General features: G+C 49.0%; 1 protein-coding gene across 2 annotated transcripts in view; it reads right to left on the bottom strand.

Annotated features, from left to right (window-relative positions):
* Positions 1–13,630, bottom strand: part of Abat (4-aminobutyrate aminotransferase) — a 98,605-nt gene extending 84,975 nt beyond the window's left edge. Inside the window, exon 1 of one of the 2 annotated variants that reach the window (XM_020178640.2) lies at positions 13,494–13,630. The gene's annotated coding sequence lies outside the window, so the exon portion shown is untranslated. The remainder of the gene's footprint in view (positions 1–13,493) is intronic. The other variant, XM_074060456.1, reaches the window with a different exon arrangement.
* Positions 13,631–14,051: the final 421 nt, after the last annotated feature.

Genomic DNA, 14,051 nt, shown 5'->3' with positions numbered 1-14,051 from the left:
AAGCGTGCAACATGGGGGCTGGGAATGTGGCTTAGTACTCAAATGTGTGCATAGCAATGGAATTTTATGCAGCCATGAAGAAGAACGAAATGTTATCATTCGCTGGTAAATGGATGGAATTGGAGAACATCATTCTGAGTGAGGTTAGCCTGGCTCAAAAAACCAAAAATCGTATGTTCTCCCTCATATGTGGACATTAGATCAAGGGCAAACACAACAAGGGGATTGGACTATGAGCACATGATAAAAGCGAGAGCACACAAGGGAGGGGTGAGGATAAGTAAGACACCTAAAAAACTAGCTAGCATTTGTTGCCCTTAATGCAGAGAAACTAAAGCAGATACCTTAAAGCAACTGAGGCCAATAGGAAAAGGGGACCAGGAACTAGAGAAAAGGTGAGATCAAAAAGAATTAACCTAGAAGGTAACACCCACGCACAGGAAATCAATGTGAGTCAATGCCCTATATAGCTATCCTTATCTCAACCAGCAAAACCCCTTGTTCCTTCCTATTATTGCTTATACTCTCTCTACAACAAAATTAGAGATAAGGGCAAAATAGTTTCTGCTGGGTATTGAGGGGGGGGAGCGGGAGGGGGTGGAGTGGGTGGTAAGGGAGGGGGTGGGGGCAGGGGGGAGAAATGAACCAAGCCTTGTATGCACATATGAATAATAAAAGAAAAATGAAAAAAAAATGTGTGCATAGCATGCCTGGCCTGGGTTTGATCCCAGCACCACCAAGAATAACAAAAACAGATATATATATCTATATATAGATATATAGATACAAAATGAACGTGCAAGGTGAATGCATGCAAAATGAAGGCATTCCAAGTAAGATGGGTGGACTGTATCAGGGTCAGTTTTCTGGCTGTGATACAGTTGGTAAGATGAAGGGTCCATGGGATCTCTCTGTGTTATTTCTTATACTTGTGTAGGAACTGACACTGATCTCAAAACAAAAAGGTTATGCAAAGAAAGGCAAGGTAAAATAAAGCAAATTCCTCCAAGCAAATTCAGGATCTAAATATACACCAAACCTTCTTGAAAACTTCTCTTGAGAGAGTTAATCTAAATAACATAGTCACATATTCATTCAACAAACACTGATCACATGTTCAATTTATGCTTGATCCAGGGATGATGCTGGACACCTTACATCCTCAAGGGATGCCTGAGATAAATGAATGGAGAATTACAACAAAATAGTAAAGCCAGGTGAGAAGGGGACCTGGGAAATGGCTTCCCCAAAGAGAGGCAGGCAACTAAGACTAGGCACCAGGAAGACTCTCTGTGAAAGACAGGTGAGCTGCCCATACTAGGAGGGGCTGAGTCTCTGGGCTGATACCCTCCAACAATTCTCTCTCTCTTCATTTTCTGTGGTGCTGAAGATCAAACCCAGGGCCTTGCCCATGCTAGGCAAGCACTCTATCACTGAGCCATATCCCCAGCTCTTCCCTCAAATACCTCTAACAAGAGAAACAGGGATTTTGACCGCATATAATTTTGGAGTTAGATTTCTTTGCCTCTCTGTGCCACAGTTTCCTTGTTTGTTGACGAGAACAGAAACTTCCTTGAGGGCTGCTGCAGGGTTAAATGATTGATATGTGCAAAGTGCTCAGAACAGAAACCAGTCCAAGGGCTTCCCGTGCCCTTTTGCCCCAGTTAAAAACTGCCTCTGAATCGCGGCTCAGCTCTCAGGGTCTGCCTCTATGTGGCAAGCTCCCACCCAGGCCTCCCTGAGCCCTGCATGTTGGGGGAGTGGACACTGGAGGGGCAGCCTACAGCCCCAGCTGAACCTTTGTTGGGATTATTCCCAGCAGCCCTGGAAGAGGAGCATGACACCACTTATCACCTTCTCCAGGTTAAAGATTACCAGTCTTGGGTGAAATTCAGGTCCAGTCTGCTATCACCTAAGATGCAATACCTTTGGATCTTTCAAAAGTCTGAGTTCAGCAAATCTCCCCTGAAGTGTAATGGGGGAAGAGCCATTAACTTGGCAGGTGGCCAAACCCTGCCGCAAAGAGTGAGAGGTATGCCTATTTGCTTGGTCCCTCAAGCTAGATGTGCGGGTAGCTGGCCTGGACAAACGCAGCGCCCTGTGGTATACCATATTCAGCAACAGTGTGAATTCATGAATGTGTGCCGTTCCCGTAGGGAGGAAGCTTGTATAATATGGCAACTGCTAAGAGTTTCAGGCCCCCATGGGGACGCGCCTCTCAACCAACACAGGTGTGAACCTGCAGCATTGGCTAAGTCCTGGAAGGCAGCTTCTAAGGGCCATACGTCACTGGTTCAGCTGCTGCTTCTTTACTGCTGTTATCTAAAGCATCTTCCTGACTCTCACACGGAGCCTGTGTCCTGCCATCTATTTTACAGACACGAAGACTGTGGTCTAGAGAGAAGCCATTTGGCCTCGGGGCAGCACAGATGTTTTCCAAATATGGGGCTTTTTCCTTAGCCCCATAGATCTACGAAACAGACCCTACCCCAAGTCACAGCAGGCTTTCAGGGCTGCACCGCATGGGGTCTGCCAGACTATCTGCATTGTTAGCATGAAGCCCAAGCAAATGTGTCAGGCTGTTCAGTTTCTGAAGAAGCCAGAAGAGTGGGACCCAAGACCAAAGCTCCTGGCTGTGAGCAGGCAGACGGACGGCCAAGAACTCTTGGCAAACACTTTGCAGCCAGCTGGCGGTCACCACCTCAGGACCACCTTTTTCCATCTCTCCCAGGGGACCCACTACCGAATCCTCTCAAGGGCAAAAACCAAAGTGGACCAAACCCGGCTATCTGTGAGCCTGTGGCACCACTTCCCTTTTGCAGCTACTCTGCTTTACTAGACAAGAAGCAAGTACCCACGTCCCTCAAAGCCCTGACCACAAATAGGGGTGCATGTGCATTTGCACCCCACATCCTGCAGCATTATGGACCCTTACATACCTGCTCCACACTCTACCGGTTTTGCTCAGCATTTTAAATTTTCATGTTTTGTTTGTTTGTTTTTGTTTTTATGAGACAGAATCTTGCTAGGCAGCTTAGGCTGGCTTCAAACTTGCTATCCTCTTGCCTCTGCCTCCAGAGTGTTGGAATTCCAGGTGTGTGCCATCATGTCTGGCCATTTTTGAATTTTTGGTCCTGCTTTTGCATTTGCTGTGACAGCTGGTCCTTCACAACTCTGCTGTGATCATCAGGGAAAAGGACATTCTTTCTCCCATTGATGAATGAGTCCCCTGAGGCCAGAAAGAGTGGTGGCCATATCCAGAGAGGTCCACGTGGCTTAGCACGGGGAGGCCCGGGCTCAGAGACTTTAAGTCTAGGTTTCTCTCTACAGGTGCCACTCTTACTGTGAGACCTGGCACACTGGTCTTCTTTTCTGAGCTGGTAATTTCCTGTCTCTGGAATCTGGTCAGTCTTACCTCATTGGGTTGTGAGCGATGGAAAGCTTTTAGAACAATGGTTCCTGCTCTGTTCAAAGGTCTTGTCAGTATGACGAAAATGGGGTCAGGGTCCCCTGAATGTTTCCTCTTGTTCTTCTACTTAGTGTTACCCTGCCAGCTCTGCTCTGAAGCTTTCCTGGAACCTGTCCCTAGGTCGGAATGTCCACGCTCGTCTGTGTGTGGCTCTGCTTTCAGTCCCTCAGAGGATGGTGCACTGAGGGCTGTGGCAGGATGCCAGGCATGCAAATTCACATGCTGGCAGGAATTTGCGCAAATGCTCCTCGGTGTGCTCATTTCCAGCCTGTCCCCACAACAGCGCTCGGCCTGCAAGCCAGCGCAGAGATATTTACAGCTCTGGACAAGGGGAGGAGAGGTAGCCTTTGTTCCTGCACAGAATAGCCCAGCGTCTGAGGTGCTCTTTTGGCTGGTGCTCTGCCAACCTTGCCCCAAAGAAGTTTTAAGGTCTTAAAGGCCTTTGCTGGAAGGCCAGCTATTTGCCTCTGGGATTGGCTGGCTTCCCTCATGGAACTGGATTCCAAGGTGGAGTCCAGTGGGAGAAGGTGACTAACTGTCTGCCCCCTGCCCAGTTTCCAAAAGGATTTCTGAAGTACTAATAAAATCACGACACTGCCTGCTTAAAACCCTGCCATGGTTCCCCATGGTTCTCTGGCCAATCACCATGGCTCACCTGGCTAGCTGGTCACAGTCAGTCCCCCTCTCCACGTCTCACCCACCCCATGCCTCACCAAAGGCCTCCCCATTCTCAGAACATTGATTTATAGGAAGAAAAACGTTACATGTCACTGGGCACCAGTAGCTCACGCCTTCATTTGAGCTCCTTGGGAGGCTGAGATCAGGAGGATCACAGTTCGAGGCCAGCCAGGGCAAATAGTTTACAAGACCCTATCTCAAAAATACCCAACACCGGTGGAGTGATTCAAGTGGGAGAGTGCCTGTGTAGCAAGTATGAAGCCCTGAGTTCAAATCCCAGTACCGTTAAAAAAAAAGGAAAATAAAAAAATGTTGCATGGCAATGGAAAAACCATGCCTTGTCTACTGACAACACATAGCTTTGGGTTCTCTGATTTCAGCCCTGCTCATTATATTAGAGCTATTTTTTTTTCTAACTCCTTTGTAACTTACGGACACGTGACAGACAAGCAACTCTGCCTTGTCTGACCACTTGGTCTCCATTCAAATTTCATGACCTTTCTTCACTTTGTGCGCATTTGAGCTGAATTTGGCTTTTCCTTTGAACTGGTTGTAACATCTGCTTAATAAACTCGACAAGGGTTCATTTTCTATTTGTACGAGAGTCATGATTTTATCCTTTCTTTTTTCCCTGAAGATTTCTTATAATGGGTTTCTATGAACTCTTTGGGCCTGTTCCCAGTGCTCTATCTGCTCAGAATATCTTTCTCATTTTTTTTTCCCTGACTTTTACTCCTGAAATTTACTTTCTAGCATCCCAAGGGGCAGGGACGGGTAGTCTTTTTCCAGTTTGTTTATGGGTCCTGCAGCTAGCCCAGGGATGCTCTGGTCTGGTAGCCATCTCTCTCTCTCTCTCTCTCTCTCTCTCTCTCTCTCTCTCTCTCTCACACACACACACACACACACACACACACACACACACACACACACGAGTCCTGGATATAGCACATGAAATCCGTGCAATAAGTAAACACTTTTTTTGCCCTGCTAGCCTTGGACCTTGATCCTCCTACCAATGTCTTCCAAGTAGCTGGGATAACAGGTGTGCACCACCGTGCCTGCGTTTTGTTTTGTTTCATTTTGTTCTGTTTTTCTGAGACTAATTTTGCCTGGACTGGCCTCAAAAATTAATCCTAACCTCTTCATCTCTTGAGTAGCTGGGATTATGAGCGAGCACCACCATGCTCAGCTGAACACACTCTTAATAAATGAATGTCAAATTTGCGCGTCTGCCCCCTACTGATAGACCACCGAGAAGGAGGTAGCATTTCCTTAGTGCCACGCTGTATTCCAGACAGCGATGTTCCACACCTAAGCACCCAAGACATCCTTGCTGAATAAAGCAAAGAATACAACTTCCGTTCCTGTTTTTCAAACATCTTTAAGTCATTAAGTCATTTCCTAGTTCTTCACTCTTGGAGAATGAAGCTGGTTGCTTTGGAATGCCCCCCTCCCCCAACCCCCAGCCACTCCTCACTTTCACCTGCCCAGGTTGTGGCACATCACCCTCTCTGGATCTCACTCTGCCTTAGTCAGATCTCTCTCCTCTCCTTCATGGTCATCCTGTGACCTTGAGCAAGGGACTGCCCCTCTGGGCCTGTACCCCCCACCTGGTAAAACAAGGTCAGCTCAGATATCTCCAGACCCCACCCGCTCACTGGGTAAGAGACCACCAATGTCACTCATCAGCAAAGCCAGCAGGGCCAGGTCTGGGTGTGATGGGTACAGGTGGCTCAGCCTCCCAAACTTCAACACGCCCTCTCATAACCATGCTAGGTGTAGATCAGCATTCTGTAGGCCTGGGAGGGGCCCAAGATTCCTTCTTGTTTTTCCCTCCTTCCTTCCTTCCTTCGTTTTCCTTCTTATCTTCTGCAGTGTTGAGGATGGAGCCCAGAGTGTTTAGCAAACACTCCACACCTGAGCCACACTCAGCCCAATTCTGCACTCTGACCGGCTCCCAGATGGTGCAGTGCCCACACTGCGAGTAGCAAGACACTACTGGAACTGTGAGTCCCAGTTTTGAAAGGATTCTCATTGCAGCTGAGGGACAGATTTGTGGCGTGTTGTAAAAGTCCAACGCAATAGGTATTAGCAATGAATGGAAGATGCAGTTAAGGCTGAGAATTAACAGATTGTTGGGGTGGAGGCTGGTCCAGGGTTCCCAAAGGACATGAACGCTGAGTTGGGAGCATCTGGCGAGTCATAAATTCTGGTGAGTTGCCTTATTAATCTCTGCCTTCTTTTTTTTTTAAACATAGGGTCTTATTATATGGCCCAGGTTTGCCTTGAACTCATGGTCCTCCTGAGTGTTGATTAAAACCTTAATCTTTTTTCTTTTTTTTTTTTTTTTTTGTGGTACTGGAGTTTGAACTCACTGTGAGCCACTCCAGTCCTTTTTTTGTGTTGGGTTTTTTCCGAGATAGGGTCTCACAAACTATTTGCCCAGGCTGGCTTTGAACCTTGATCCTGCTGATCTCTGCCTCCTGAGTAGCTAGAATTAGAGGTGTGAGCCACTGGCACCCAGCTAACCAGGCCTCAATCTCAACAAGTCCTCCAAGGGTTCTGATGCTAAAGTTTGTGCTGAGCAGAGAAAGAGACAGAATATTCCGTTTGGAAGAACTGTGTTTTGTTTTCCTCAGGGGAGCTTCAGGCACACGTCCAGCCCTTATAAATTGCACTCACTCATCCATCCATTCACACACTCATCCATCAATCTGTCCAACCAACAAAAGGGACATATCCATCCACCCATCCACCATCCAACAAATGTGCTCCAAACGTCTACTGTGTCGTCTGTTGGCACAAAAGATCTGATGGAAATTACAGGTATCCATGTCCATCTCTGCCTCCAAACCCATAGTTCTCAAACAGCAGCAATTTTGTCCTCCAAGGGACATCTGGAACGTCTGGAGGTATTTGTGGTTGTCACAACTCGGGGGAGGGGTACTACTGGTGTCCAGTGAATAGAGACCAAGGATGTTGTAAACATCTACAAAGCACAGAAAAGCTCCCCTCACTCCATGAGGCTGATAATGTGGAGGCTGAGAAACTGTCTTAAACAGCAAGTTCCTTCTGCGCAGAACTGGGTACCAGGTCACAAGGCAGTGCCTGACCTACGCCAGCTCAGCAAAAATGTAAATGCACGAAGACACAAAAACTACAATTCTGCCAGGCGCTGGTGGATCACACCTGTAATTCTAGCTACTTGGGAGGCTAAGATCAAGAGGATTAAGGTCCAAGGCTAGCCCGGGCTATCTCCAAAATAATCAAACAAAATGGGCTGGCGGCGTGGCTCAAGCAGCAGAGTGCTCGCTTTGCAATCGAGAAGCTCTGAGTTCAAACTCCAGTAAATATTATAACTCCATCATAGAAAGATAAATAGCCCAACTAAAAAGTGGCAAAGGGTTTGAATAAACACAGAGGACCAGCACACACATGAGAGCATGCTCAGTGTTGTTATTTGTTTGTAATTGCAAATGAGAATGACAGTGAGAAACAACTTTACACTCCCTAGTAAGTAGGGAATAATAACGATGATGTAATAAAGATGATGAAAATAAATGGTGGTGAGGGTGTAGAAAAATTGGAATGCCATTGCTGGTGGGACTATAAAAAAAATGGTGTTGTTACTGTGGAAAACAGTCTGGAAGTTCCTCAAAAGCTTAAAAAAAGTTACTCTATGACCCATCAGTTCCACTCCTGGGCATATATTGAAAACAGATTTTCAACCCAAAACTTGTACATTGACAATAGCAAAAGGCAGAAAGAACCAAAGTGTTCATCAACTGATGAACACACAAGCAAACTGTGCTGCATCTGTGCAACAGAATATTATTTAGCTCTAAAAAGGAATGAAGTATTGACACAAGCAAAATCACGGAGAAGCTAGACACAACAGGTCACATGTTGGATGACTATTTATATGAAATATTCAGCACAGGCAAATCTATACAAACAGGGAGCCAAAATGGTTGTCAAGAACTTGGAGTGTTTACTTAATGGGTATCCAACTTCCTTATGAGGTAATGAAAATGTTTGGGAACTAGTTGGGTGTGGAGGTGCACACCTGTAATCCCAGCTACTTGGCAGGAAGAGGTAGGAGGATCAAGGTCTGAGGTCAGCTTAGGCAAAATAGGTGACCCTATCTGAAAAATAAACTAAGAAGTAACCAGGGCTGGGGGTGTGGCTCAAATGGCAGGATGCTTGCCTAGCAAGTGGGAGTTCCTGAGTTTAATCCTCAATACTGCCAAATTAAAAAAAAGAAGAAAGAAAAAAGGAAAGCTTTAGAACTAGGTAGTGATGATGGATGCTCAGTATTGTGGTATACTCAATGTCACTATGCTACGTACTTTAAAATGGTTAAAATGCTCGATTTGATTGTGTCTTCCCACAATAAAAATAACACTTATGCACTCAGTAAGCGTTCATTCACTCTGCATGTGCCAGTACCCTGCTGTGCATTTGGGACCAGGGAACAAAGGAGGCAGGTGTGAGTCCCACTTGCCAGAGACTTATGGAAGGGGAGAAAACCCCAGTCGGAATGATGGACCCAAGGAGGACTGGGAGGCGTGTATGTGGCAGAGGGGTTCAGAGGCGAAATGGTTTTCCTGGCTTGGGGCAGGGGAGGGTTGAGGAAAATGTCCTATAAAAGTTGGGCCCTGAAGTAGCATTTTTTTTCTTTTTTGACAGTACTGGGGTTTGAACTCAGGGCCTACATGCTTGCTAGGCAGGTGCTTTTACCATTTGAGCCCTGTTTGTGGTGTGTGATGGTTTTTTTCAAGATAGGGTCTTGCAAACTATTTGCCCAGGGTTCGCTTTGAACTATAATCCTCCTGATCTCTGCCTCCTGAGTAGATATGATTATAGGCGTGAACCATTGGTGCCCAGCCTGAAGTTGCTTTTGAAGGAGGACAATTTGCCCTTGGAACCTCAATCTTCTTGGGGGAATGTGTAATTAGAGGCCACATGCTGCCATCCCATCCGAGCTGGGGTGTCTAGAGCAAGCAAGGACAGTTAGACCCAGGAGGAGGAGCAGGAGAGCACTTCCCTCAGACCCCCGCCCCCTGCCCCAAGTTCTCTGCTGGCAGCTCCTGCTAGGCATGGAGGTGCACGTGTGGCTATCCATCCAGCCCACTGAGAATTCCTGCAGGCCTCAGGCTCCCAGCTGTCACACAGGAGACTTTTGTCTCCTGCATCCTGGCATGGTGTCAAGCAAGCATGGTGAGTAAATCGAAGCCAAGGTTCACATTAATTAAGTACTGACTACGTACCAGGGGTTGGAACACAAGGTTCCATTCAGTTTTCCCAATGACCCAATGAGATCAGTTCTACTATTGCCTATTTGCTTTCCTTTTTACAGATGGGGAAGGGAGGCTCTGGGAAGTACGGGTGACTGACCTGAGGGCATGACGCTGGGGGATCCCAGTTTCGCTCAGGCCAGTCTGACACCCACACCCACCTATACGCAGGTGAAGGGACTCCCCGCCATGGCCAGGAAGGAAGTTCACCTGTACCTGCCAGGCCTCTGGTTCCTGTCTCTTGACATAATGCTCAGGAAGGTCTGAGAGCTGAGTGTCTGTCACCAGCAACTTCTGGTACAAGCCAGCGTCTTAACCTCTGGCCAGTGCTTTGTTTATTTCAAGGCTACAGACTTCTTTTTCTTCTCCCCCTATGAGCATATCCATGTAAATATGTGCGTACCTTTCACATCCCCTCTTCCCTAACAATCCATTTTCATGTATATTTATGTATTATCTTTTATATTGATCCTGTTACTTTTCAATATATTATATACCTTGGAGACCTTTCCAGGCAGAAACATAAGCCAACTTCATTCTCCTAGAAAGACTGCCCCTGTCCCCACGTGCATGCACTGGAACATAAGCCTTTCCCTATCGGTACAGCAGAGCCCCACGGTGGGCATTCCTACATTATCTGCGTGAACATTCGAGCATTTCCTGAGCACATGGGTTGCTGGGCCAAAAGACCTTACTGCAGTTTGAACATTGAGAGAGACAGCCAGGTGACCTCTGAGGAAGGCTCCAGAGATGGGTGGGTTCTAAGACCGCTTCCAGCTTGAGCGTGTCTCTGACCTCTAGCGAAGTAAAGGGTGACACTCTCAGAGGTGTCATTTCACCTGGTGAGCCTTGGTTTGCGTGTCTCCAAAATGGGAAGCCTTGTGTAACACACATCGGCATTTGGGAAATGGGAAGTTCTGTTGGAACATGAAGAACTAATTGTCATTAATATTGGGAGGCTGGGCAGCTGGATGCCTCCCCGCCCCCCTCTCAGGCAGACACCATAGCAAGGAGCTTTTGGAATGAGAGCGGGCTCGGCCACGTATGAAACCAGTGGTCCTCACTGGAGAGGGAGGAGGGACATTCTGTCCCCCACCCAATCATCTCGAGGTGCTCTCCTTCTCGTTCCGTGTGTAACTGTACAATTGTTAGAGACGTTTTCTATGAATTGAAGGAGAAGTGGCTGCTTATCCAGGGAGCAGAAGGGAAGGAAGTCAAACATCCCACAAAGCAAAGCAAGTCTCACAACCAAGAGTGACCCCCTCCACATTGTCAACAGGGCTGAGGACCTCCTCTTATCTCTTCTCTGATGCCCACCCACCTCCAGACCACATTCAAAGATGAGGAACTGAGGTTCGGAGAGGTGAACGACTTGCCCAAGGTTCCCGAGGCAGTGTGGCCAATGGTTGACTCTGGGCTCCATCTGGCTTTAGAGTGTGTGGTCCACTCTGCACACTGCAGCATCTATCTGGGAAGACTCACCCTGCCTCTGAGCAACCGGTGCGTGTTCACTGCCTTTGTGCCTCGGTGGATTTCTAAAACACAGGTTCCAAGTTTTGTCTGGAAGCATATATCCCACCAGTTTTAGAGGTTTTGTGACGTTGCACTTGAAATTGCAACAATTGCTTCTACTCGTTAGCTGTGTGCTACACACTTTACAAGAATTAGTGTACTTTACTCTGAGGATGAGGTAATAGCGAAGCATTAGCCAAGATGGGAGTGGCGGCACATGGAATGCCAGCAATTTACAAGGATCTTGAATTCAAGGCCACCCCAGGCAAAATTAGCAAGACCCTATCTGAAAAGCAAAATAAAAACAAAAGGGCTGGGCAGATAGCTCCAGTGGTAGAGAGTGCATGCCTAACATGTGTAGGGCCCTGGGTTCAATCCCCAGTACTAACAAAAAAGGGAAAAAAATTCCCTAAGATCACACAGCAAGTGCAGTTAGAGACCAATACCCTCACCCCCCTGAACTTTCACCTTGAACTTTGCTCTTTGCTCTGTGTTGAGGCATAATGGCAACCCTCTAGCTAGGAGCTCAGCAGGGATGGGAGCTAGGAGAGCAAACTCGAGCACACAATTGAGACACCTACAGGGTTCTCTACTCCAGCGTAGTTCAACTGATGGCATCGGCTGTCCTGAGTCAGTCTCGAATTTGGAAGTCTAGATTGCCACTGGGTTCCATAAGAAGACTACACAGATACACAGGAAGAGCAGTGTAGTGCACACAGCTAGGAATGGTTTCCACCAGGCGCCTGCAGGGTGGTGGCACTGAGTTCCAGCTCTGTCTAGCTCTGCCCCTTCCTAGATGTGTGACTTTCAGAGCCTCAGTGCTTCCCCAACAACTGGAGACATGGCACCTAGCAGTTCCCTTTGTCAACGTGAGGAATGGAACCAGTATTGGGGATCCCAGCATCCTATGGGCTCTTTAGGAGCTGGGGTCAGCTTTGTCACTCACTGGCTGGGTGACCTTGAACAAGTCTCTTTCCTTCTTTGTGCCTCATTTTAATCAACTGTCAAACCAAGAGGCAGGGTCTCTTATCTTGAAACCTTTCTAGGCTTAAGGACTCTAGACTGAGCCATTCACCCCTTCCTAGGGCTGGCTTCTTTGGCCCCCATAAAACACACTTTTCCACACTCCACGCCGAGGTGCCCAGCTCCAAAGAACAAGACAAAACTCACCACTTCCCTCTTCCTTGTTTCCTAACCTGACCCCCCAGAGAACCGTCTCTGAGGCCCCTCAGGTCACAGCATCCTGTCCTTTAGTCCAGTTTCATCAAAGCAGTAAAGCCAACAGTGGCCCCAGCTCAACGGATGGGCCCCGCAGCATCCCTTTCCCTTGGCCATGTGCCCAGGGAATTCCACCGGGCAATGACCACAAGAGCTAGGAGGGGACAGACTCGGGGAGCAAGCTCTTGGAAGAGGGCCAAGGGCCCTTCTCTCTGCACTGGTACCCTCTTCTCTGAGAGAAGGATGAATGCTAGGAGGGAGGGAGATGACACTGAACACAGCCCTTTGTGTTCTGGTGGAGGTGGGGTGTGAAAGGTGAAAGCAGATAGCCTACTGCTTGAGGCTATCTGTGTTTTCAGAGTTTGGAGGCTCCCCCAAGGGTCTCTAGGTCCTGGACTTCAATGATAAGGGTGTTAGTTTTAGTGACCCTTTTTGCTAGACCTCCTCTACCCTTATCTCTGGCTACTGAGGGCAAGGTAGGCGGAGGTGGATTATGAGGCAGGGCAGTGAGATGGGGAAGGGTGGGATTAAGAAATGGTAGGGGTGGGAGTGGGGTGTCAGTAGGTGGGATTTGGGTGAAAGGATTAGAACCTGGTAGATGACTTGGTCAGGCATGGGTAGATGGCCAGACCCTTGTCCTGTTGCTGAGTGTGAAAGCCCCTCCTGGTACATCTTTACTGGAGGAAGGGGTCGGTGGGGGGAGTTCCCGAATGCCTTTGGTGTGGCCTCTCTGGTGGATGGGGATAGGAGGGGACTGTCCATCTGGGAGTGGAGGTCTGCGTGGAGTTAGTGTGACTTGCAGAGTCTTATCCCGGGATGCCCTTGTCTTATGGAGGGGCGCACTTCCCAAGACTTCCATTTTCCATGGATGGGGGAGGGAAAGAACACTTATCTAGGAGCTGAGAAGACCCTCATCATTCTGAAGGGGCCGCGGGGGGAAGCAAGAGATCCAAACTTAGTTTATTCAGGGTTGGAGAAGGCGCATCAGAGCCCAAAGAGATGAGCGCACTCTAGATTTCTGGGGAGGCTGGACCCACATTGGGGGTCACATTCAAATTCCAAGGGGCAAATTAGGGGGCGAACCCGCTAGAGCTGCGGCCAGGAGGAAGTGCCATTTCTGAAGCTATTTGCTCCCGGGAGGAGGTGGGGGGTGGAAGACCCTTTCTTTTCGGGGCTGCAGACTGCGTCCTGGGAGGATGGAGGGCCGGGCTTCTGAGAGAAGATGCCCGGTTCTTGCTCCCTGGGGGCAGGGCAGAAGTAGTCCATCTCCGCTCCCTTCGCAAGGACCCGCCGCTCGCCACCCGGCGCCTCGCCCTTACCTCCAGGCCCCGGCTCGGTTCCGATCCGCAGGCTCCGATCCGCGGGTCTCCGACCTGCAGGATCCGCGCCCTGCGCTCCGGCTGCGCCTGGCGTCTGCTCCGCTTCCCCCAGCGACTCGTCGGACTCCCAGGCTCCGCCGAGCCGCCCCAGCCAATCAGAACCACCGGCCCTGGCCCTCGCTCGCGTCTCAGCCAATGGGTGCTCCCGCCACGGGCCACCGCCCCCGGGGGGAGGGGGGGAGGAAAGGGGGCGGGGGCAGAGTCCAGCCTCCGCGGGGCTCCGGCGGGATGAGCTAGGGGTCCCGGAGGAGGGGCCGCGAGGGCCGGGGAAGAGACAGCTGAGGTCCCTCATCAAGTTTGATGGGGACTGTGGAGGAGGGGGGGTGGGTCTCGTCCCTAAAGGAAGGGGTGGCTCAAAGGTTGATTTAACCTGGATGTTAATTACAGGTGCCCTCGCCCCCGCATCCCTGTTTTAGACACTCCAGGCTGCAGACAACTGCAGCTGCTCCATCCCCACTCCGAGTGGTCTTGGGAACCCAAAATTCGACTCAGAAAGGT

The sequence above is a fragment of the Castor canadensis genome, chromosome 17, assembly GCF_047511655.1.
Source record: "Castor canadensis chromosome 17, mCasCan1.hap1v2, whole genome shotgun sequence".
NCBI lineage: Eukaryota > Metazoa > Chordata > Mammalia > Rodentia > Castoridae > Castor > Castor canadensis.
Note: the sequence above shows the minus strand (reverse complement) of the source record. Positions and strands in the feature narration are given on the sequence as shown.